At 41.1% G+C, this 25002-nt stretch overlaps 1 pseudogene across 1 annotated transcript in view; it reads right to left on the bottom strand.

Annotated features, from left to right (window-relative positions):
- Nucleotides 1-7983: 7983 nt before the first annotated feature.
- LOC147718274 (nicotinamide N-methyltransferase-like) overlaps nucleotides 7984-25002 on the bottom strand; it is a 93167-nt pseudogene continuing 76148 nt past the window's right edge. Inside the window, exons 2-3 of the transcript XR_015309966.1 lie at nucleotides 21897-22089; nucleotides 7984-8533 (exon numbers count right to left, since the gene is read on the bottom strand). The product of XR_015309966.1 is annotated as a nicotinamide N-methyltransferase-like (transcript). The remainder of the gene's footprint in view (nucleotides 8534-21896; nucleotides 22090-25002) is intronic.

Here is a 25002-nt window from a genome sequence, read left to right as displayed (position 1 = left end):
TCAGTGGTTATCCCATTTTGGTAACATTTATAGTCAGCCTATATTTGACCAAATACAGGATTGCCCTATTCAGCCTAATATGGAGTTCATTGAAGCGTTTGATCCTGAGGACGTAGAAAAAGCCATAAACGATACATCCAAGAACAAGGCGCCGGGCCCTGATGGGGTTCCTGCAGATTTATATAAGGCAGCACCCAAATTCTGGGCCACAATTCTGACAAACGTGTTTAACTGTGAAAGGGATGGCATGCTCCCACAATCTTGGGCAAGATCTATTATTATACCTATCTTTAAAAAAGGCCTAAAGAGTGACCCTGCCTGCTATAGACCTATTTCCCTCATTGACTCTGCTGATAAGATCTTGGGCAGAGTCATTCTGGGCAGGATAACATCTTGGATAGAAGGCAGGGGAATTTTATCTAATGCCCAATACGGATTTAGGCCCAAAAGAAGCACACTTGATCAGTGCCTTAATTTGCATCTGATCATCAGTAAATACACCATAGTGAAAAAAGGGGCCCTGTACATGGCATTTATGGATCTCTCCTCAGCCTTTGACCTGGTTATTAGGTCAAGGCTGTGGGGAGTCCTTCTGGAAATGGGCATGGACAGATCACTGGTGTTTTTTTTAGCAATCTCCACCAAGGATTAGAGGCCTCGGTCAGAGTTACTCAAGATGGTAGATGCACTTAACCCTTCAATTCACAGAGAGGAGTGAGGCAAGGTTGCATCCTTGCCCCTCTCCTCTTTACTTTGTATATAAAACGCACTTGAGCCGGCGCTCTCCACCCTGGGGTCTGACGTCCCGCGTGCAGGAGAGACTAACATTCCGGTCCTCCTGTACGCGGACGACGCAGTCCTCTTGGCATGAACAGGTGTGGCCCTTAATAAGTTATTGGCTTCCTTTGGGGACTTTATGACCTTGTTAGATTTAAAAATAAATACACTATAATCGCACGTTATGATTATGGGACTCAAGGGCAGGAAAAAGAAACCCATAACTTTTATCTGCACAGGAAAGGAAGTACAAAGGGTTCCTTCCTTTACTTATCTGGGCGTGTTATTCAATGATAAAGGAAACATGGGGTGCCCAACATAAGTCCAAATCAAATGCAGTTACCAGATCTGCTGGTGCCCTTTTGAATTTTGTTAAAAAAATGGGATCATGTCCAATGAACGCTATTCTTAACGTTTATAATACCAAATGTCTAGCAATTGCCATCTATGGAGCCTCTATATTGGGATATACAAACCCAATCTTCATCCAGAGGGCAGAAAATAGATTTTTTACATCATTACTCTCCGTCCCCCAGTCTACTCCTACTTTTACCATCCATTCAGAGTTAGGTACTGGGTATGTTTCAGACACCATAAAATCTGCCCCTGTCATTTCCTGGCTAAAAACTTGGCTAAATGAGGAAATTTCATTAAATCACAAACTCCTCAAAGACTGCTTGACTATGGATGGAGCCTTAAAGATCCCATGGTTGATGTACGTAAAAACAATGTTAACCCAGGTGGGACGCATCAATCTTTTCAACTACCCTGATGGAATTCAAAAGGAGGATGTCAAGATGATAAAGACATCATTGATAAACTTCTTTACAGCAGGGCAGGAGGATATAGCGCTAAAATAAACAATGGTTAGAAGAAATGTTGCCCTTAAGACTGTCCCAGGCCCAGAACCCTACCTGGTCTTTGTTAATAAACCATTTCATCGTTTTCTTTTAATTAGATTTTGTTTAAACCTGATACATTTTTTGTTGGACACCTACTATAGATGGGATACACCTGATAATGCTAAGCCATGTGACTGTGATCAGTTTTCATCTCAGGACACCTTACATTTTATTAGGTTCTGTGATCACTACGCTCAAATCAGGAGGAAATATCTTGTTCCAATCCTTCAAGAGGCTGGCTTTTTACAGGTCAGGCCAGCGCTCTTATTTCTGCAACTTTTGCACAATGCACAAATCACTGTTCATGTTGCAAATTTTCTAGTAGCAGGAGTCCGTATTAACAAAAGGCATAGCAAAGGAAATAAAGGACTAACTATAAACGAAATATCTTAATGTTTTTTTAATACATATTCTGATGTTTTAAATGTTTTATATGAAATGTTTTCTTCAATATACTGTGATATATAACCTGTGTATATATATTATTCTAAAAATTCAATGTAATCTGATGACTTGATGTATGATATAATATGTAGATATATTATGTAGATATTCTTATTACTGTTTTTTTACTGTGTATTTCTTGATCTGTATTCTGTGCCTTTTTATGATTCTCAAAAATCGAATAAAAGTGATTGACTGACTGACTCAAGAAGGTTTTGGTACCCTGGAGGGAGAGTTTATTTTCAAAATCCTGACAAAATTCAGTTTTGCGAATGCCTTATTGATCTGCTCAAACTGCTTTCCAAAAGCCACTCACTGTCAAATTAATGCAGGTGGAAGGAATATGGGGCATCTGCTTTGGGGACATCAAACCCAAATCTGATATCTTTATTTGTTGATGATATTATGATATACTTCAAGGATTTTGATGGAGGCTACATTTGTTTAGCCCAAATTCTTAAAGAGATTAGTGAAGCCTCCAACATACTTTGCAGCTGGCTAAAGTTGTATATATTACTGCGTCTCATTAAGGAAGTAGTAACTAATTTGGACCTTGGAAGCAAAAGCACCATATTGGAGGGCATTTCATGTATGTGGTGCATTTGTATACATGTGAATGTGTGTGTATATCTGCGTTCCTATGTGGAGCAGACACCATGGGATACCAAACTTGTCATTATGATGTTTGCAGCATCACACAATACTATACAAACTCCATCTGGGTGAGGAAAAGTGCATTACAGGGATGAAAAATCACAAGTGTTTTGTTTTATAAAGTATTTTAATGGGTGTTTTAATGCTTTATTAAAGAAACATTTTCTTTAGTTCTCAGTGCAACATACTTCAGTGGAGTGGAGTAAGATCAGAAAATGCACACTTTGACCTACTATATTTGTAGCACGTGTATATAGTTCCCTAACATACACACGTCCTGAATCACAAGTGTAAACGCACATATTTGTGTATGTGTATTCTTGTCAAAATTCACCAAATTGCTATTTAATAATACATTTATGAGTGCAGAGACTCATCAGCAGGAGTGAAGAACTCCACACAAAAAAAGATAGACCTGTTATCTGTGGAGACCTCTGTCCAGACTTACACAAACATGAAGTTTGCCTTTGTACATCTGGCTCAGAATATTTTCTTATACACACTACTTTTGGAAAAATCTTCGCACTAAATGAAAGAGCATGTTTAGGCAATGATAAAACAAATATTAATTGTGTTTATTTCTTTCTTTTTAGGGAAGAATGGACTGAGAAGCAAAATAAGTTAAAAAGGAAAATCAAACTAGTTCTCAAACATGATGTCAGCAAATGTAACCCGCTGCCTCCCACTGTCCTGCCACAGGCTGACTGCCTGCTGTTATCTCATTGTCTGGAGATCCATGAACCAAATAAAGAGGAGTTCTGCAGTGCCTTAAAAAATGTCTCATCACTGTTAAAAAATGGAGGGCATTTAATATTGATAGCTTGTCTCGAACAGACATTTTACATGGTTGGTAGCCTTAAGTTTCACCATCTATCTATCGATGATAGTTTTGTCAGGAAAGCGCTAGGGGATGCTCACTTTGTCATTGAGGAACAGGAGGTGTTTCCTAGGACGGTTAATCAATTGTATGACCTGGCAGATTATGAAGGCTTTATTTTTGTTCATGCAAGAAAAGAAACATCTGTTTGTTTTACATATGAATAATAATTGCAGATATATCAGCTACAAAGAGGAAATGAATAGGTTGTCTCTGTCCTGAATGAAATGTCCTCTGTTTCCAGGGTGTGTTGACCCCATTGTTGCTGAGACCTGTGGTGCTCTGCTTTCTACCTCTCCTCTCAATACTTGACAAATGGGCTTTGTACTTGCTGGTAACACTGTACCTTAGCTGTGCCAGGTTCTGATAAAGTCAATATACTTTGCTGAAAGGTCAAACAAGAGTGTAGCTCACTGAGAAAAAAGGTGGGATGGGTGATGAATTAGACCTTGCATTTGATTCTATTTTGCAATCGAAAAATGTTAATAAAGTAATTCAGTAAAATTATTTTCCATTTTCTCAAACATTGCATGGGTCTTGTATGTTTTTCTTTAATGCTCTTGCCCTGCGTGTGTGCCTTCAAATGTGCATCATAGATGGTTCACGTATCATGTAGATATCATCCATTGGATGTTAGTATACAGCCCTCTGTCCACTAATGACCATTTCCCAGTGCACATTTTATAAATTAAAATACAGTTGTAGAGATCCCTGGTAAACTGATGTATTCTGTTGCTGCACTTAATAGCAGAGATGTTCAGGGTTTTGCAGTACACGTGGTGACAACTCCTTTTTCAGCAGACTCATTACATCTGGATGGAAGGATAGCACACACACACACACACACACACACACACACACACACACACACATATATCTGCTTACTTCATACAGCTCATGAACTGGAATTCTTGTGTGTGTGCTGTGCCTCTCCTTAATTTTCTTTCATGGATACAAGCATTTATCACTCCTCTGGAGAGTGCTCTGTCCCCCTGAGGATAGTGTGTGTTTATCCTGTATCCACAGGGTATTTCTTTCTGAATATTAATTGATTTATTTTATATTGGAGGCAGAAGTGGAACCAGTCCAATTAGGACAGAGAAACAGAATTGAAGTCACACAGATTCATAGTGATAAAGCATGTCTGTTTGTCCTCTTTGAAGGAGACAGGTGATGCAGTGACCCTATGCATCTTTCAATACAATTGATGAGCGGGCATGCAGTGGAATGTTGATTCAGGATACTGTGAGAACATGATGATGCATGGAGTGTTGAACCAGGATGTTGTGAGAATGTGGTGGTGCGTGGAATGTTGAGCCAGTATGCAGTGAGAGCATTGTTGTTCATGGAATGTTTAGCCAGGATTCTGTGAGAATGTGAGGGCTGGGTCCAAACTGGGGTGGTGTGGTGAGCAAAAGAACAATGGATTTAACCCAGATCCTTGTGACTGGGGGTGAATGTATGCATTGTCAGCATTCTGTCCATAAACTGTTTCTTTTGCATATGACACCATAAGTGGGAAGGGTATACCCAGACGTGAGTCCCGTTCTCACCATACCACTGGATTCAAGCTAGCATGGCTTATGAAGGGTGATGCCCTGAAACCGGTACCAGGATGCTTGTTTGAAGTTGTTTCCGGTCTAGCGAGGACCTGCCATGGCACTTCGGGCTGGACTGTTGCCACAAGTAACAGAGTCAAGACTGATTTGCATATGGCTGGGTCCAAACTGGGAGGGTGTGGTGAGCAAAAGAATGATGGATTTAACCCAGATCCTTGTGACTGGGGGTGAATGTTTGTATTGTCAGCATTCCGTCCATCAACTGTTTCTTTTGCATATGTCACCCTAAGTGGCAAGGGTATTCCCAGAAGTGGGTCCCGTGCTCACTACACCACTGGATTCAAGCTAGCCTGGCTTATGAAGGGTGATGACCTGAAACCAGTCCCAGGATTCTTGTTTCCGGTACAGGATGGCATTTTGGGCCACACTGTTCCAACAAGGAACAGAGTCATGACTGATTGGCATATGGCTGGGTCCAAACTGGGGTGGTATGGTGAGCAAAAGAAAAAAAATGTAAATTGATACTTGTATAGCGCACTACTCACCTGCAAGGGTCTCAAGGCGCTTGTATAAATACCGCTGTGGAACCCATCCTGGCTTTCCGTGTAAGGCGTCCACTCCTGGGAACCCCCAAGGTGGAGGCCAGGCATCCTTTGGGGGGGCCGTTGTGGAGATTAGGCAACTATTGCCCAGAGTTGCAGAGTGGGACTCCATGATTGGAATAGGCACCGAGGCGAGAATTATCAGGTCCGTGGAATTTCGAGCCCAAGACCCGCCGAGGCGGGGAATTGAACCCTGGTCCCGGGGTAGACCTCTGCATCAGGGTCTGCCGCTCTAACCATTGAGCCGCACTTCTCCAGCAGAAGAATAATGGATTTAACCCAGATCCTTGTGAATGGGGTTGAAGGTTTTCATTGTCATATGTCTGCCCTAAGTGGAAAGGGTATGCCCAGATGTGGGTGTTACCTGTGCTCACCACACCACTGGATTCAAACTAGCCTGGCTGATGAAGGGTGATGCCCTAAAACCAGTCCCAGGATGCTTGTTTCCGGTCCAGGGCGAAACCTGGCTTGGCAATTCGGGCTGGACTGTTCCCACAAGTAACAGGGTCAGGACTAATTTGCATATTGCTGGGTCCAAACTGGGGTGGTGTGGTGAGCAAAAGAGTGTTGTATTAAACCCAGATCCTTGTGACTGGGGTGAATGTTTGCATTGTCAGCATTACGTCCGTCAACTTTTTCTTTTGCATTTGTCACCCTATTTGGGAAGGGAAAGCCCAGACATGGGTCGCATGCTCACCACTCCACAGGATTCAAGCTAGCCAGGTGATACTGGTCCCAGGATGCTTGTTTCTAATCCAGGGAGGAACTAGCTCGGCAGTTCGGGCAGGACTGTTCCCTCAAGGAACAGGGTCAAGCCTGATTTGCATATGGCTGAGTCCAATCTCGGGTGGGATGGCAAGCAAAAGAATGATGGATTTGCATTGTCAGCATTCGATCCATCAAATTTTTCCATTGCATATGTCGTCCTAAATGGGAAGGGTATGTCCAGACTTTGGTCCCAAGCTCCCCACACCACTGGATTCAAGCTAGCATGGCTGTTGAAGGGTGATGCCCTGAAACTGGTCCCACAGCGCTTGCTTCCAGTCCAGGGAGGACCTGGCTTGGCAGTTCGGGCTGGACTGTTCCCACGAGGAACAAGGTCAAGACTAATTTGCTTATGGCTGGGTCCAAACTGGGGTGGTGTGGTGAACAAAATAATGATGGATTTAACCCAGATCCTTGTGACAGGGATTGAATGTTTGCATTGTCAGCATTCTGCCCATCAACTGTTTCTTTTGCATTTGTTGACCTAAGTAGGAAGGATATGCCCAGATGTTGGTCCCTTGCTCACCACACCACTGGATTCAAGCTAGCCTGGCTGATACTGGTCCCAGGATGCTTATTTCTGATCCAGGGAGGACCTGGCTTGGCATTTCGGGCTGGGTTGTTCCCACAAGGAACAGGGTCAAGACTGATTGGCATATGGCTGGGTACAAACTGGGATAGTGTAGTGAGCAAAAGAATGATGGATTTAACTCAGATCCTTGTGACTGGGGGTGATTGTTTGCATTGTCAGCATTCAGTGCGTCAACTGTTGCTTTTGCATATGTCACCCTAAGTGGGAAGGAAATGCCCAGACGTGTGTCCCGTGCTCATCACACCACTGGATTCAAGCTAGCCTGGCTGATAAAAGGTGATGTCCTAAGAGCGGTCCCAGGATGCTTGTTTACAGTCCAGTGAGGACCTGACTCAGCAGTTCGGGCAGGACTGTTCCCTCAAGAAACAGGGTAAAGACTGATTTGCATATGGCTGAGTAAAATCTGGGGTGGTGTGGTGAGCAAAAGAATGATGGATTTAACCCAGATCCGTGTGACTGGGGGTGAATGTTTGCATTGTAAGCATTCCATCCATCAAATGTTTCTTTTGCATGTGAAAATGTGATGATACATGGAATGTTGGTATTTGTGTGTAGGGTGAACTTTGCGGGTTAATTACAGATGGAGGGGAAAAAGGAGGACTAACAGGACCTACCAGGATGTCACTGGAACATAAAATCCTAAAATGGAGCACAGAACTTTCCTTCTATCTGAGTGGCGACAGAAGATTATTTTATAATGACTCTGTCATCCAAATGCAATAAAGAAAATTGTGTGAGGGAAGCAAAAGTTCATCATGACTCATTTTATTTATCAACTACTCACTAATATGTTTATTCTTGGTTGTTTATCAACATAGCATGTTTGGCTTAGTAGAACACTTGCAGTTTTCCGGTAGTAATCATAAATCTTGAATGATACTGGAGGTTCTGCCTTGTCCCTCGCGCTTCCAGCAGTACTGCATTTATGAGTCAGAAGACATCTCTCTTTCTTTGCGAGCTTTTAAACTACAAATAGCAGTAAAATCTGAAACATCGTATGACTTGTTGAGTTTCCGAGGACAAATGTGAAGGTCCACAACAACATAACCGGCCTCGATGACAGCATTCCTCACAAACTCGTCATCGAGGCACAAATGTGGACACTTGACAGTGCCAGCCATGAAGTATGTGCATCCGAGGGTGAGGCTCAGTATCAGATGCCCCCCAGTTTTCAACAGTGAGGATATATTTTTCAGGGCACCGCAGAAGGTCTTTTGTCTATCACAAAGAGCTCCAGGCAGTGTGTGAGCAGCAGACAGTCAGCCTGAGGCAGGCTTATTGGTGACAACGGGGTACTGCTCAAGACATCACACTTGAGAACTTGCTTGGCTTTTCTGCGGACTATATTTAGTTTCTCATCACTAAAAATGGAAACATATAAAAAAGAACAGCATGATTAGGTGTGAGAGATAAAGAAAACAATGTTGTCATTCTTTACACCTAACAGTAAATTCTGACAACTAATTTACAACCCAACCATCTGTTAACCACATCCATGATCAGGACGGCTCACATCCGCCAAGAGTCATGGTAGTCGTATGCTCATGACAGCCGGGAGCCATCCGAATGTTGCCGATTAGGCCACGTTCGATTAATTCCCCGCCTGTGTGGGAGAATTAATCAGTTGGCGGAGTTTGGGCGGCTCCCTGCCGTCATGAGCACATGGCAACCGTGATTTATGACGGGCGGGAGCTGTTTATTCTTGCCGTCAGTGGTTTGACTTTTTGAGTATATTCCAGCCGGGATGTATTTGAGAAGGACATAATTTTGATTGTGTTAAGATAACCCCACGTCTTTTTGGCTTGGCTTTAATGTGGATTCATGATAAAGCTCTAGGAGATGTTGCAACAAGGGACATTTACTTGTAGGTTGAATTATAGGATTTGCCATTGGTGCAGTAGGAGCAGTGTGCAATGGCCACTAGGCTAATATGCAAGATGCAAGACCAAAAAAACGAAGTGGTGGGAGCATCCAAGCTAGTCATCACAGCAGGTGACAATGGCACATATCATCACAGGAACTGGCATCAAAACCCATGACCTCAAAGAAAGTGACATTACAAGAAGTGACACCATATTTTAAGACCTCATGAATATATTTAGCAGGTCTACCATGGGGTACATTTGAGACTTAATAAAACTTAACAAATGAAACCTGTTTAGTACTTCAGTCAGTGATTTGAGTTCCCTGTCTGTAGAAATGAACAGCTCAAATTTGGGTGAAATTTGTTGTCTGACTAACTACAGTCAACAAGCCTTCTGAGTGCTACTAGCTGGGTATGCCAAACTTGGCACCAAGAGCAAAGCACAGTCCATGCGCTGCATTAAAAATATTAGAAACTGCAACTGTGAATGCCATAACTATAAAATGTGTTACTCTACCCAAAATAGCAACAGTGTATACGCTGAAAAAAATGTGCACATTTTAAACTTTATAAAAACACATAAGTTGCACATTGCAGTTGGTGTTCTGATCATGGCAAACAATAGATACAGTTAGAGTTGGATATGTTGCACATATAAAAATTCAGGCATTCTGTACCATGCTATATCACCGTAAGCTTTTTAGTAAGTAGTGATGTTGTAAATTGGCAGCAATGGGTTAGCGTTAGCAGAAGCCATCTTTTATTTAGAAGTTATCTTATCCGCTTTATAGAAGCCATGTTGTCTTTCTGGCAGCCATCTTATCTGCCATGTGCTGCCATGTGCTCACCATGTGCTTTGTCCTACTTTCCTGTTAGCTGCGCCTGAAGTCTGCCCAGTAACAGGATATTTTTAGCCTCCTCCACTTTAACGCATGCTCAGAAATGCCCGGTATGGTCTGCAGCTGTTACTGATTAGTTTCAGATAGGAATGTGTTTACTACTACGTTCTGAAAACTGTTAGCTCCTCCCACTTGGTTGAACAAAGTGAACTTGTATTTCCACATTAGGTGATTTTTGTGTGCTTGCATGAGTCAGGACTGCCCCTTGCATTTATGCTTACTATGTCTTTTTAAAACATATAAAAATCCCCAGGTTTCTGTATTCTGCAGACTGCCTCATTCACTTGCCATAGCTTCTGTGTGACGCAGCCTCAACTCATGTGAGTTTAATAAAATGTCTTTTGGTATTCCAGATTTCTGTGTCAACTTCTTGCTGCTTTAAAGGACTCCCTGAGAATCAGGTTTTGAATTCTACAGAATGGCGCGCCAACGTGGGCCTCATCAGAGAGGTGGCTATCTGAAGGAGTGATCATCTTGTCAGGAGACAGAAATCTACTGAGGAGCACGGGACTGGATTCTGCTAAGGGGGTATGCTGTGCACAGCGCTTCTGGTGATTCCTTGTGTCTGCAGCCCAGTGTGTTTCTGATCTTCCTGATTTTGATCCTCCACATGATGTCACCCCTGACTGAGAACATTTTTGGCGTGAGTATTAAAAAACAAAGAGAGACCGTTAGGTCATTCAGAACTTGGCAGTTAGAATTTAGACACTCTTGATTGGTAAGAATCGTTCTACGGTACTTGCTGCGAGCTTTTGGTAGTCTTGATTGGCAAGGAAGTTTTAGGATACGCTTGCCGCGACTAATTTGTTTGTTTGTTTTGAGTGACTAGTCATATTTGGTTTAGGATTTGGGATATATGCGTTGCAACACATGTAGGCAGGTAATGAAGAGATATTTCTCTACTTTGTTTGAAATTTGAGCGTTGCACGTACGAAGGGTATTTTAAGCACCATTTTGAGTTTAATATTGTATATTCTGCAATATTTTGGTCATGCCTGTTTTTTTAAGCTCACATCAACGAATGTGTTGCTTTTTTGGACGGTACCATAATATGATGTGAAGTAAATTAGCCGGCTTCCCTTAGAAGGGATACTTAAATAGGTTTAGGTGTAAAAACATATTTCTTCCTTGGTGATTTTGTATCCCCAGGGAAATAAAATATCGACATAATACATATAAGGATCCTTTGTTCTGTGCAATTTTATGAATGGAGATATGCAGAACGATTTTTGGTGTTCTGCAAGCCAAAGCTAGTGAATTAAGTGTATTTTTGGCTTCCTGTATTACAGAAGTCTGTTGGGCTGTGTTTTGCAGTCTTTTGAAACACTATTGAAAAGCGTTTCTTGTAAATATGACTTACAACTAGTATTTACAAATGGTTTGGTTTAAGTACAGTCTGTGGGCTGTTTTCGTCCTGAGAGTTGATTTGTGGGTTAAATGTGTGTTTAAATGTCTATGTGGTTTTTCCCATTAGTCTAACTTCTGTATGTGAATGGCGTTGGCGCAATTTATGAAACCAATGCCTAAAGCGCTGTATTGTGTGTCCTGAGTGTTTGAACACTTTCTGTCTCTATCTGAAATGAGCTTAATGTGTGTTTGTGGGTTTCTTGATGTTTCCAGTCTTTTAAGTGAAATGTTAGATTAATTAATATTAGGTGGAAATTGAATGAAAATGCAGTAATTTACCATGTCACATGCTAAAATCGCTATATGTTACTATTTAATTTATAGACTAAGCAAAAAAACATATGTGCAAAATGTTAAATGCTTAAATTAGATAAAGTTAAAATTCACATTCACTAGGAATATGAAAGGCCTCAAAAATTAATTGTGTGTTTTGTAGGAAAACAAATTTATAGCATTTTTTACTTACATGCATTGTCGTACATGTAAAAGGCACACACTTCAGCTAAAGTGAATCTTTGCTACATTTAAATGCATCTTATTGCACACGCATTTTAAAACTTGAAATGTCTGTTTTCAGTAAGACTGAAAGCGTGCTCAGGTTTCAGCACTGTGCAGGGCCCTTCCTGCCGTTAAGGCAGCAGATGTTGTTTTTCAAAGGCCATGAATAACATTGTAATGTTTATTTAGCCAGGGCTTAGCCGTTATTTAATTACGGTTTGAATTTTGCATTTCAGAATAGTGTTTGAGGGTTACAAAAATAAGGTTCATTATTTTGTATCACAGGGAGACATTTCAATTGCGGTTTTCCTCTCTTTAAGCATTTTTTTCAAAGTATATTCTTGGTTCTGCTGCTAAATAGTGATTGTCCTTTTCAAAAACAAAAAAGGTGGCGCAAAAATCTGTTATGTTTTAAGTTAGGCTTCTGTGCTTGGGCTCATTAATGAATGCATCTAAAAATGATAGGCGAGGGATGCAGCTTATATTTATATGTGGAATTATCATAAAAACAGATAATTGGTTTTATTGAAAGAATTATGGGAAAATTATTTGATATTATTATTTGGTTTTGATATTTATAAAGCTTAATACTCATCCTATGACCTCCTACCATTAAAATTTGATTTAAGTAATGTGTGACTGCATAATTAGGACATTTTCATGTTGGTTTTCACTTGGCGCAGGCGTAAAAACTCATTTTTCTAAGGAATTATATGAGATATGTCTAATGTCCAATGTTTGCAATCTGTAAACAACAACAGGATGATCACTAAGTAATGCAATTGTAGGATTTTCATTTTTTAGTGCCCCAAAGATAAAAGTCGAAATTGAGTTAAATAGCCTTTTAAACAGCATTCTTGCCATTTACAATAGCTTTAAGGTGTTTCAGGCTTTAGTAAATGCATATTTGTGTATAATACAAACTTGTGGGTTGTTATTATTCAAGGTTGTTTTTCATAGCTCAGTGAGCCAATGTGCCTGGTGCAGAGGTTTATGTTTAATATCAGGGTTGAAGGTTCTAACTTTAGCGGGCCCCTTTAGACGTTCATTCATGTAAGGTTGATAAAATGAGTACCATTGCATAGGGTGGTAGCAAACATTTATTCTAAAGCTGGCATGCTATGTTATTATGTTCTGCAAATTGTTCACAGTAAATGTTTTATAATATAAGAATAAATGAATTTTAGTCATTTATATAACGTGTGTTTTTTTCAATAGTGTTGATTATTGCAGGTTAGAAAGAGTTGGAAGGCTTGTTGCCTTTGTCAGCTCGAGTGAGGGAATGGAAAGGAGGGCTAAGGAGCGCGGAGTGCACCAGGCAGAGTTTGACTTTAAGCTCAGTGGTATGAGGGTTTAGCAGTAAGTGAAAACAGATGGAGAAATCACTGCTTGGTAAAGCTTCTCTGACTAACAGAAATTCAAGCTTGCACATTAGAGGATTGTGTGAGGCTTTCACATCGATATCTGCAGCCTATTAAATTTGGGCTTTGTCTCCGAGCAGTGCATTCTTGAGCAGTCTAGTAACAGTAGAAAAGCAGGGCCTCAAGGGGGGGTTAGCGCACGGGATACGCAGAGCGTCTGTGAAAGAGTTTTATTTTTGGACAGTCAATATTAAAGTGGGTTAGCGTGTTTTAAAAAAGGATGGTTGGTTAACAGTTGAGATTTTGTGTGTTATGTGCTGTGTCAGCGGTATGTTGAAAAGAGATGTTTTTTTATTATGACTTCTTTGAAAAGAAATGTTTGTGTATTTTTTTCATGATTTTGCATTTTCTCCTTTATGAATCGTTCCTGCTGGTCCTGTGTGTCGGAAGCGACGCTGTACGTTTTATTTGACAGTTGATCTCCATTGATTGGTGATCTCCTGTCAAAAGCAGGGTGAGAGTACATGAAAGTGTAATTTTGGTGTAATTTTGATTTTGAGCCTGACAAATTAAGCAGGCTTGGATTTTGGGTTTTGGGCTGCATGAATGCATGCGTCACTGCTTATTTACATGTGCTATTGCAATTTGTCTATGCTTTTTTGTGCTTGGTATACTGCATGTATATCTGATGGCTTGGCACATGTTTTTTTTTGTTTCATGTTGCTGCTTTTGATATTATTACAAGTTTGCCTCTGTTGTGAGGGGACATGTATGAGGATATGTGTCGCTGTACAACAGTTGGGTAAAATTTCACAGACATGATGTTTGCATGCTGTGGACATGAATAGACACCACCTCACCAGTGTATGTCAAAATTTGGCCATAATAGTATTGAAGTAAAATAAAAGAGATATACAGGAGTCACGATACTGCCCCTTTCCCTCAAGGAACAGGCAGTCCTAGATTTATATTTCCTTTATTGGACCTAAGGATGAAATTATAGATTTGTGACTCTTGCTAAAGGTGACCTAAACTTTTCATTTTTTCCCTTGAAGAAGGAACTGGACCATTAGCTGAGATTACCGTATATGGTGTCGGGGCTAAGAACGCAAAATCTCCTCTGGCGTCACACTTCAACAACTACAATCATTCTCCAAGTCAAGTACGTTTTCTTGTTTTGGAATCAGTCCCGGTTCTACTAGGTAGAGACAATACCCAAAATTTACTAAGAAGAGAAATTTTCTGGATCTCTCATCTGAACACGGCACAACCGAAAGGTCTTAAAGAACGCGTGGATTTAAGCTGCTTCTTGTAAATAGTATACACCAATTTTGAACTTTATTGAAAACTGTGTGCACAAAAACGGCAAATTGTCCTTCACCATTTTGTATATAGTAATTATGCACATGCTGTTTTGTTGGACATATGCACAAGGATTCGGTAAGGTATTTAATTATCATCACAATGTGTGTTTTGAACAATATTAATTGCGCTTTTGATTGACTACGAGTACTTGACATGTTATTCTGTAATTTCTTGACTCGTAAAGACTTTGACACCTTGACATATGACACGCATTTTTGTATGTGGCTATTTAACTTACTTATGTACACACTCGCATACATTTCAAATATCGCGCTTTCTTACTTGAACACCCTCCGCTTATTTTGCTTAGAAACTACACAGTGTCCGTTTTTCATGTTGCCTAGAAACTACACAGTGTCCGTTTTTCGTTTCTCATTTTTATACACCATTTCCGGGTCGGGAGGGTTATACGTCTGACTTTGGCGAAAAATCTCCCCAAACACTTTTCCGAACACACGGCAGGACCACCCCGGTGGCTAATGAATCGCCAGACATTAGGTGAGTGCTATGAGCATCTCCACATTTTATTAGATTATCAGTTAATTCCGCCTAGTACCGGCACTTGAAATTGAACCGCTTTGGTTCTTTTTACAGAGCATGGTCTGTAAACCCAAACAACACAGTTTACGACCTTGTCTGATGGTGGCTTTCTACATTTTCAGGTACGACCATTACTACACTACCTAACTTTTGGTCGAGACACACCGTCTTTGGTACGCATAACATTAAATATTTTTTTTTTTAAATTTCATTTACCATGGGTTAGCTGTTTTGGGCTTAAACGCATCGATTTAATATATTGGCAAAATATTTCCATCAACTTGAAAGGTATGTTCAATGCTCATTTAATACTGCTCATTTACTTTCTGATTCATTTTTCGTAGGACACATGCTTCTGTTAAATAATCTCATTATTACATGCACTAGACCGAGTTATTTTATGGATTTTGATGATTTGTGTTGCTGCACATTATACATGATTGGTAATGCTTTGTGTACATTTATAAAAATTGTGCATTTATGTTTATGTACAGAGTTAACAATGATGTTTGTGGTTAAATAACACGCAAATAGCACTATTATGATACTCGCATGCAATTGATTACGAATATATGACAGTTGTGTTTCATCTTTTTGTAGCAAATCAATCCCCCTGATGAAGGGCAGCATTGCCCGAAATGCATTGGGCCTAGTATAATTTTGATTCAGAAATTATGTGAAGAACTAAGGATTACAATAAGGAAAATTCAATGTTCTAAATAAAACTTTATTTTGAAAATATACCAAGTTCATAGAAATTTTTCGATCCAGTGTGCGTCCGGGGTCGCCATTCCCGACTGGAATAGCGCTATCACAAACATCACTACAACCTCCAAGACTCAGAAGGAGGAACCCAGGTAGCACCTAACTACTTGTTTGTACTATCTCTACCTTAATTTAAAACTTTGTGAGCGAGAAGGTTCAGTTCTTATTCGTTGTTTAGCATTGAAGGATTACCACTGTTTCACCTGAGTATATAGTGTTTTTTGAAAGATTTTAGGATTTGCTTTTGCTTAAGGTTGTGAAAATGCTAATTTTCTCTGTAATAGTGGTCATTACTTTCTCCTACTGTCTGTATGTATGTTTATGATCTAATGTCCCGTTCTTTTGTATTCTTGCTCATACCCTTAATGAAATGTTTAAAATGGAAAATGTTTATCTAGCAATGAATTAGGAAATTGATGAAATTGCGTGAAAATTAATGAGCACATGTTTTCTATGTTCCTACTGGATCATATAATGTCTTCAGCTAACGCTAAAACGGCCATCTGTTGTAAATTGGCAGCAATGGGTTAGCGTTAGCAGAAGCCATCTTGTATTTAGAAGTTATCTTATCCGCTTTATAGAAGCCATTTTGTATTTCTGGCAGCCATCTTATCTGCCATGTGCTGCCATGTGCTCACCATATGCTTTGTCCTACTTTCCTGTTAGCTGCGCCTGAAGACTGCCCAGTAACAGGACATTTTTAGCCTCCTCCACTTTAACGCATGCTCAGAAATGCCCGGTAGGGTCTGCAGCTGTTACTGATTAGTTTCAGAAAGGAATGTGTTTACTACGTTCTGAAAACTGTTAGCTCCTCCCACGTGGTTGAACAAAGAGAACTTGTATGTCCATATTAGGTATTTTTTGAGTGCTCACACGAGTCAGGACTGCCCCTTGCATTTATGCTTACTATGTAATTCTAAAACATATAAAAAGCCCCAGGTTTCTGTATTCTGCAGACTGCCTCATTCAGTTGCCACGGCTTCTGTGTGACGCAGCCTCAACTCATGTGAGTTTAATAAAATGTCTTTTGGTATTCCAGATTTCTGTGTCAACTTCTTGCTGCTTTTAAAGGACTACGTATCAGTGAGACCCCTGAGAAGCAGGTTTTGAATTCTACAGTGAGACCTTAAAGAAATACTGCGTATCAGGTATTTTTTGTTGTGATGGGCAGGAGGAGCCAGCTTCCAGACGGAGTGTCATACACATGGCGATGAGCACTCAGCCATCTGTTAACACAAGGATTACAAGGAGGCAGAGGAGGGCCCATGAGATCTATGAACATTCTTGAAGAATGACGTACAAAACCAAGACCGATTTGTAAGGGTAACATGACCAAGTTCTTTGTGAGAAGATATCTTTCTTTGTCGCTTGTAGTCACTGGTAATGTGTTTATCGCCCTCAAAATAGGTTGCAATTGTTCTGTAATCTCATTTCACCATTGTCAATAGAATCTTTGAAACTTTCTAATATGAGTTTTAAAATAAAATAGAATGTCCTACATAGGTCTTTACACTAGCACAGCCTATACATAATTTGAATTAGTCTCTTGTTCATTTCTTCGAGGGGCCTGCTAGGAGGGGGTTTCTGCAGACATTAGTGTAGCCATGGTTCTAAAGCCCGTGGACTGCCAGAACTTGTTTAGCATACATAAATTGTCCATGTATGCTCTGTGGGTGCAGCTCCTTCAGCTTTAATCACACAGCATTAAATGTCCTAAGTAAAAGTAGTAAAAGATTACTAAAAGGACATGTCTGCATCCAAGAATCAAGTGGTCACCATCAGTTAAGGAACAATATACAGGCTTAAGTATATATAAGGTAAAATATTGAACGGAATGGTGAACTGATTAACTATATCAAAACAAACCACTTATTGAGGGTCCGAGGGCATGTTTAACGACCACATGGACACATTCCCCCAAAAACAAAATCATAAGCAAACAACAAATGTCCATGGGTCTGGGATAGAGAAAACTCTGTACTAAAATATGACAAGAACCTCCAGGAAAAATATAGTAATCTATAAAAAGTGAGTGCTACCTATAGATACCTGCTAGTATTAAAGGATACCCATCAGTAGAAACATGTTGACCACATATTTCGTAAAGCGGATATTTGTTTGTACTGCTATTCTTGCACTGTTTTAAAATGTTGGGCAAATGAGGGACACCATTAAAATTGTTTATTTCTCTCATTTTCTCCAATTTTAACCACACATTTTCTTATTCTTTTTCACTTTTTTTGCACTGCAACTCAGTAGCTACAGATTCATTCACATCCTGGTCTCATTCCATTCAGTTCATGCGAAGACATGGGACACATACATCTGGTCCCCGCAGGTGAACGCTTGAGTCATTCGGTATGAGGAAGCCCAAATGATGAATAGGGCGGTACAGGATAGCTACAGTTATGGTTCAATGGTTCAAAGTTCTATCACTGGTACTAACCCAATTCTAGGTTCCCACAGATGTGGCGGCTGCCAATATTTGTGGCCATGTGATTACTTTATCTAATCTCCAATGGGGGAATGTGAATTTTGCCTTTATGTTGGGGAAACAGGTAGAGAAATGTGAATTAGATTTAGTGAAAATAAATCATCAATTAACAACAAACGCACTGGAGCCCCACTGGTCAAGCATTGGATAGATAATCAACACTGTATTAATGATCTTAAATGGTTGATCTTAGAACGGGTACATACACCCAAGGATGGAAACACTGACGCCCTCAGACTGAAGAGGAAAGTGTTCTGGATATATACCCTTCAGACAACCAAGACCGGTCTTAATGAGCATCTCCCATGGGAGAATGCCATTGTTTGACCGTGTTTTCTTTGTTTGGCTCTTTATTTAGTCTGCATAGAGGGATTATGATTCTTGGGGTCCCGTTATGATTCTATGTTTTGCTTTGATACCTGGACCAGATGTGAGAATTCTACCTTTTACCTTTTGTACTCTTGGATTGGGGGAGGGCAACCTGCGATTATTGTACGTTTGGTACCATCTAGAAATTGAGCCCGGCCTTTTTGTATATTCAGGCTAGGGTTAGGAATAATTATCAACAGTCCTGGGGTGACTTATTATTCTTTACTTATTTTTATCTCTTTAACTTTTGTATTTGCTTCCTTTTTTGAATACAGTAAGAGGTTTTTCTCAGTTTCATCTAGCCGTTTACTCTTTCTATTTTGGCCACCCGACCTCCCTAAGATGGCGGCGGACATTTTACGGTCCATAGAACGAGCTTACATTCTATCTCCTAATATTCTTTGAGCGACGTAATATTTATTATATATTTTTTTTATTTATTTTTACCATTTTTGCTTTGTTCATCTGTGCTATTTCTTAACATAGTAAGAGACTCCTTCCTAGTTTCGCTGATTTATGTCATTAAACATCGGGGTCCCCCCATATTGGTAGTGACTATGTTATGGTCTATTTAGGGAGCATATAATTCAGCTCTGAATATATCTTGAATATATGAATGGGCATGCCAATGACTCCACTTGCTCCCAAAAAATGGGCACAGTCTTTGTGCCCCATGGGGAGCATAGCTGGGTAATAGCAGAAAGGCTTCAAGGCAACAGGGACACTTTTTTTCAGGGGTGGCTGTTACCCTTAAGGGGCATACCAATGCCCCTACCTCATCCTAAAATTGGGCACAGTCTTACTGCCCCCGGGGCAGATATAGGCAGCAACCCACTATCTGCCTCTCTGGGGGCAGAAAACACACTAGACACCAGGGACTAATTTTAGCATGTGTAGTGATAGGGCTGCACCGAATAGATATGCCAATGCCCCCCCCCCCCCCAAATCAATGGCACAGTCTTTCTGCCCCCAGGGTTGGGAGATGGTGGTTAGTACACCTGATCTGCCCCCCTGGGTGGGAGAAGAAAACCCACTAGTCACCAAGTACATGTACTAGTGTTTAACTGGCTATGTGTGCACTGTCATTTTGCTGGCCACATATATGGGCTTGATCTTGGCTGATGTTGTGTGTTGGATGGTGCTTGGCCGGTGATGTGTGTGGATGATATTTGGCTGCTGATGTACATGGATAGTGCTTGGCTGGCAGTGTGTGAGAAATGGCACTTGGATGTCTGCATGTGTGGTCTGTCACTTAGCTGGCTGTGTGGCTTGAGTAGATCCCTACATCCCTAAAGTGTGAGCTCCTGTTCAGAGAGACTAAAAACCAAGGCTCCCATTACAATTTTGGTGCAACTCTTAATTCAGGCTCTAGCACAGTTTTGACCCTGCATTGGAATTTTACGTACTGCAGTTACACCAATCTCAGGATTTTTTCCAGGACTAAGTTATCCTAGAAGAACATGTCACATACTTTATGGCAAACACTGCACATTCTACTTTGCATAGCTCAGAAACAAGTGACAATACCTGGTATAAGTGAAGTATCCCTCACTGAAAATTCCAGAATGTGGAATTGCTCATAATAGAATATCTGCTCAATATTGCACCCTTTGGTATTATTACTTTCTGGGTGATTTATTTTCGACTAGGACATACATATTTTTTGCATAAGCAGGCTGACTCCAGTATGTAAAAATCTTGGGACACGACACAGTGCAGTGGCAATGAGAATCCTATGTACATCTAGCCAGGAGTCGATAGTTCTCGGAGTAGCCAAATATCTAGGGTGGGCTTGGGCAATCAGGCGGCGGCTGATGGGTGGGCTTAGTTAACCTGATCTATATCTTTCTTTTCCTTTTACAAATTCCAATGTAATTGATTATATATGTGTATTTTTATACTTTTGTATTGTATGAGCTTGCACAACTGTTTTTAAGAATATGTATATGTTAAATGATTTGTTTTTTATCTGTAATTTTTGATTTTATGCTGTGCTTTTATGAGAAAATATCTCGAATAAAGCTTGTTCAAAGGCATAAGCAGGCTTTGAAATGTCAAATATCAACCTTTTTGTTTAATCTGAAGCTCATCAATTGAACTTCCTTTCCCAGAATATGAATGCACAATTACCGTGAACACCTGGGCCCATGTCACAGATAAGGTACCCTGCCATGTTCAGGGTTAGGCACAGACCAGGTCAGTGTTCACTAGCACAATGATGCACTGCCCTGAGAGCAGTCAAAATGTAGTGCCTACCCTGCGGGCAGCACATTAGTGTGAGAGAACCACCAGTTTGCAGCCACCTGTTTACATTTCATTATGCTGGTGGCAATGCGGCCTGCTCTTGAAAGGGGCAGACATCTCTCCACAGGTTGGTACAGTGAGTGAGAGCACCCTTCGCTGCAGAGACATATCCTGGGGTTCTATAGAACTCCCTTTTCTTCTTTCCTTGGGCTACATATGTGGGCTCAGGGCCTAGATCCCACCTCTTTGTGGAACACAGTCAGTGTGCCTCCTGACAACGTCTTTATTACTGTACCTTTAATAGGGCATGGGTGCAGAGGCAATGTGTGTCCTCATTTGAATGGCTGTATGTAAAGTAATGTCCACTTGAGGTTGTGCCGGGGCTATAGATGACGAAGCAGAATCTGTATTGCAGAAGGAGCAGTCCAAGCTTTTGCAATAATACCCAAGTTCCTCAGGCTTCAACCAGTGTGTGCATATGTGTGTTGCACACTTGGGGATGTTTGATAATAAGCTCCTTGTTCCACATCCAGGACTGGTGCATATATAATAAAATCAGAGGCTGGGGATAATATGTACTCCACATGGTCTGTACACTGCTAGTGTGACTCCAAAGTTGCATGTAACACACTTACTTGATAGAGGTGAATGTACTCTATGTACAGAACCTATATCCTGAGAGCAGGGGTGGAGGGTTTGTGATATTGGGGGAATTGAAGGTGAGTAAATGCACTTCAATCGGACTCAAATTTAGCTTCAATTTGCAATACAAAACTGTACACATATCCTTAAACGCTACCCTGGCAGGTGTGCCGCACTCTGTGAGCACTCAAGTTCTTTAGAAAGGATATAAATCAAGACTTGAAGAAGAAATCAAATAGGACAATCATATTATACAGTAGAATCCTTATTACATACCAGTTTCTCTGCTTCTGTATATCACTCAAGTCCATAGCATCCGGTTTGTTCTTCAGCCATTTCTCTACCTCCTCAATGGATTTATCGTGCGGGGAGGCAAAAACGATCTCAGTGAAATAGTCACAGATTGGAACAGTATAATGGATGAAGGGGGCCAAATATATTTGAATCAGAGTATTTCCTTCAACAGCACCTGTTTAGAGAAATATTCAAAAGTTAGAGCATTGGATATATATAACATGATACAAATGACTGAAGGGGAATTAACAGACGTATACACGGTCTAATCATTCTTCCTACATGCTATTTTATGCAGCTTCAGACCTTCGTCTGAATTTAACTCAGCCTAGAAGGTTATTAAAAGAATTTGGGAACACTTCTGTTAGGAGGGTGAGTGACTTCAGGACTGCTGTTGAGTCAAGCACGGAAGATCTGTAGGTTACAAGTTTTAAGCCCTGATCATTCCTTCCTTTTGAGGTTTGTAAATTGAGTACTCTTAATATGAGTAACAACAACAACTCTAACTTATGGTACTTAGAAGCAGTAGAGGTGTGGTATGAGGAGGGATATAATATTAGGTTATTGTTACACACAATAGAATATGAGACTTGTGCATTTTAGGAGATGAACAATCATAGTCTTGGCCACCGCTCTCAGTAATTATTACCTCTTAGAATGCAAGAATTTTGCTGAACCCTACAGTCCAAAAATGTGACTCACCTCATCGTCAGCATTGTGTTATGTGTATTGCTCCATCAAAGTGCAAACCTTCTCCATCTTTTACAGACGACCGCAACACAAAATCTTTATTTAAATGAGATGTCAAGGCTTGTAAGCAAACTAAGAAAGATTAAGTTTATTCTTGATAGACTCTTAGGGAACATAGGATTTGCAGGGCCAGATTTTTCTATATGTTGAGAACCATATCCGAAGAGGTGAATGGGTCAGGTATTTGATACACCATATCTAAATTATTGATTGAAACTGCCATTTTAAAACTGATCTGCACAGTTTGGAGAACTGGATTAAAAGTACATTCTGTATTTGTTGCAAAGGTTAGCGTAGTTACTTTAAGCTGTGAATATTATGAGTTTTAAATACCTATCTGAATTAAGCGGTAAGGAGGCTCTGGCAGAGTTCCCCGACCCGCTAGTTCACCTAATGTGCCTAAATTGTGCTTTATGCTGCACATGTGAAATTTTAAAACGCTTTCATTTTATTTGTTGCTAATTTTAAAATGGGAATTTGACAACTGAAACTGCTAATTCACTCGCGCTAGCTTGTACCTGAAATGCGCTGTTGTTCACACTTTATCCTTATCCTGATTTAAGAGGGGGGACGGTACTTTCAGAGCAGTGGGAAGCCTGGGCTCGATCACCACTCCTGCCCGCCTCGGTCCGACGTGGTGGCCAGTACCGTTGCGCGGAGGGTGGGTCAGGGAGAGCCAGGCACTTCCTGTTCACCACTGAGCGGTTAGCGTCTAGTGGTTGTATTCACAGTGCTATTTAGGTTGAGCCTGAGCATCTGTGAGCTGCGGTAAGGTGGCTGTGGCAGAGTTCCCCGACCCGCTAGTTCATCTAATGTGCCTAAATTGTGCTTTATGCTGCACATGTGAAATTTTAAAACGCTTTCATTTTATTTGTTGCTAATTTTAAAATGGGAATTTGACAACTGAAACTGCTAGTTCACTCGCGCTAGCTTGTACCTGAAATGCGCTGTTGTTCACACTTTCCCCTTATCCTGATTTAAGGGGTGGGGGGGGCGGTACTTTCAGAGCAGTTGGAAGCCTGGGCTCGATCACCACTCCTGCCCGCCATGGTACGACGCGGTAGCCAGTACCGTAGCGGGGAGGGTGGGTCAGGGAGGGCCAGGCACTTCCTGTTCACCACTGAGCGGTTAGCGCTTTAGTGGTTGTATTCACAGGGCTATTTAGCCCTCGTCCCCTCCCGAGCGCGCAGCGGTCACGCGCAGGGGAGCCGAAGACACGCCGAAGAATAGCCAAAGAGTCGCCAGTCTGTGCTCGTCCGTGACCAGACGGGGCCAGGGGCCATGAACTCTGCCCAACATGGTACGTACCCCACTGGGGAACACCACATCAAATATTCAGCTCAAACCCTAAAAAATCTGCAACCAATGCCTTTAGTGGGTTGCGCTCGTAACTCTTGGCCATGTCCAAAGGGTCCCTTTTCATGCACCTTTTGCCACTTCCAGGCATCCCACACTGACACCATCAGAGGTCACAAGACACAGGGGACAATGGCTCCTAAGGGCCTGAAGATGTTTCTTCTTAAGATTCGCTCCTTACCAAAACATCATTGTGAACTCTGGGACCTTATCACATCAACAAGGCCTGAAATTTGCTTTTTAACCACCTAAACATGGCTAAAACCACATACGGTCCCTGCTATTGCCTTGGGGCTTCCTGCCGGATATAAAATGCTAAAGCTTGACCGCCCGATAAAAATCAGCGGCGGTATTGCGATAGTTTACAAGGAAGGACTGAAGGTAATGTAATTGAGCAAAGAAGTTGCTCCCTGATGGAGGTCATGATCTTTAAGATCAGTTCGGCATCTAAAACCCATTGGAAGGGAGCTCTTGTTTACCGCCCTGTTTACCGCCCTCCTGGGCCTAACACAGGTTTCACTTTAGCTCTGACCGAACTATTGGCCCCACATCTTAAAGCTAAAGAAGATGTTCTCATTCTGGGAGACTTCAACATTCATGTAGACATCCCCAATCTTCCTGAGACGCTGTCTTTGCTCTCAGATCTCTCCCTTTTAGGGCTTGAAATACACAATAAAGGTCACACTCACATAGGAGGCCACACTCTGAAGTAGATTTTTTCTAACTGTGCTAAGATATTATGTCGACCCTCGACCCGAGTAAGCTGGTCCGACCACTTTCTGTTGAAATTCTTTCTCCTTGGCCTGGATAAACCAAATAAACAGCCGGCCCTTCCGCCTCAATGGCGTAGACAATGGCACAAGGTGACACTGGATGACCTACAGAAAGTGTGCATAGAACCCATTGGCTAGCTAGGCCATTCGTTCTATGCACACTTTCTGTAGGTCATTGGGGATTCTGTTTTATCTAAGTTTAATTCCTC

Source organism: Lissotriton vulgaris, chromosome 4_1 (assembly GCF_964263255.1).
Source record: "Lissotriton vulgaris chromosome 4_1, aLisVul1.2, whole genome shotgun sequence".
Classification (NCBI taxonomy): domain Eukaryota; kingdom Metazoa; phylum Chordata; class Amphibia; order Caudata; family Salamandridae; genus Lissotriton; species Lissotriton vulgaris.
The sequence above is the reverse complement of the archived record's forward strand: the minus strand, read 5'-3'. Positions and strand labels throughout refer to the sequence as shown.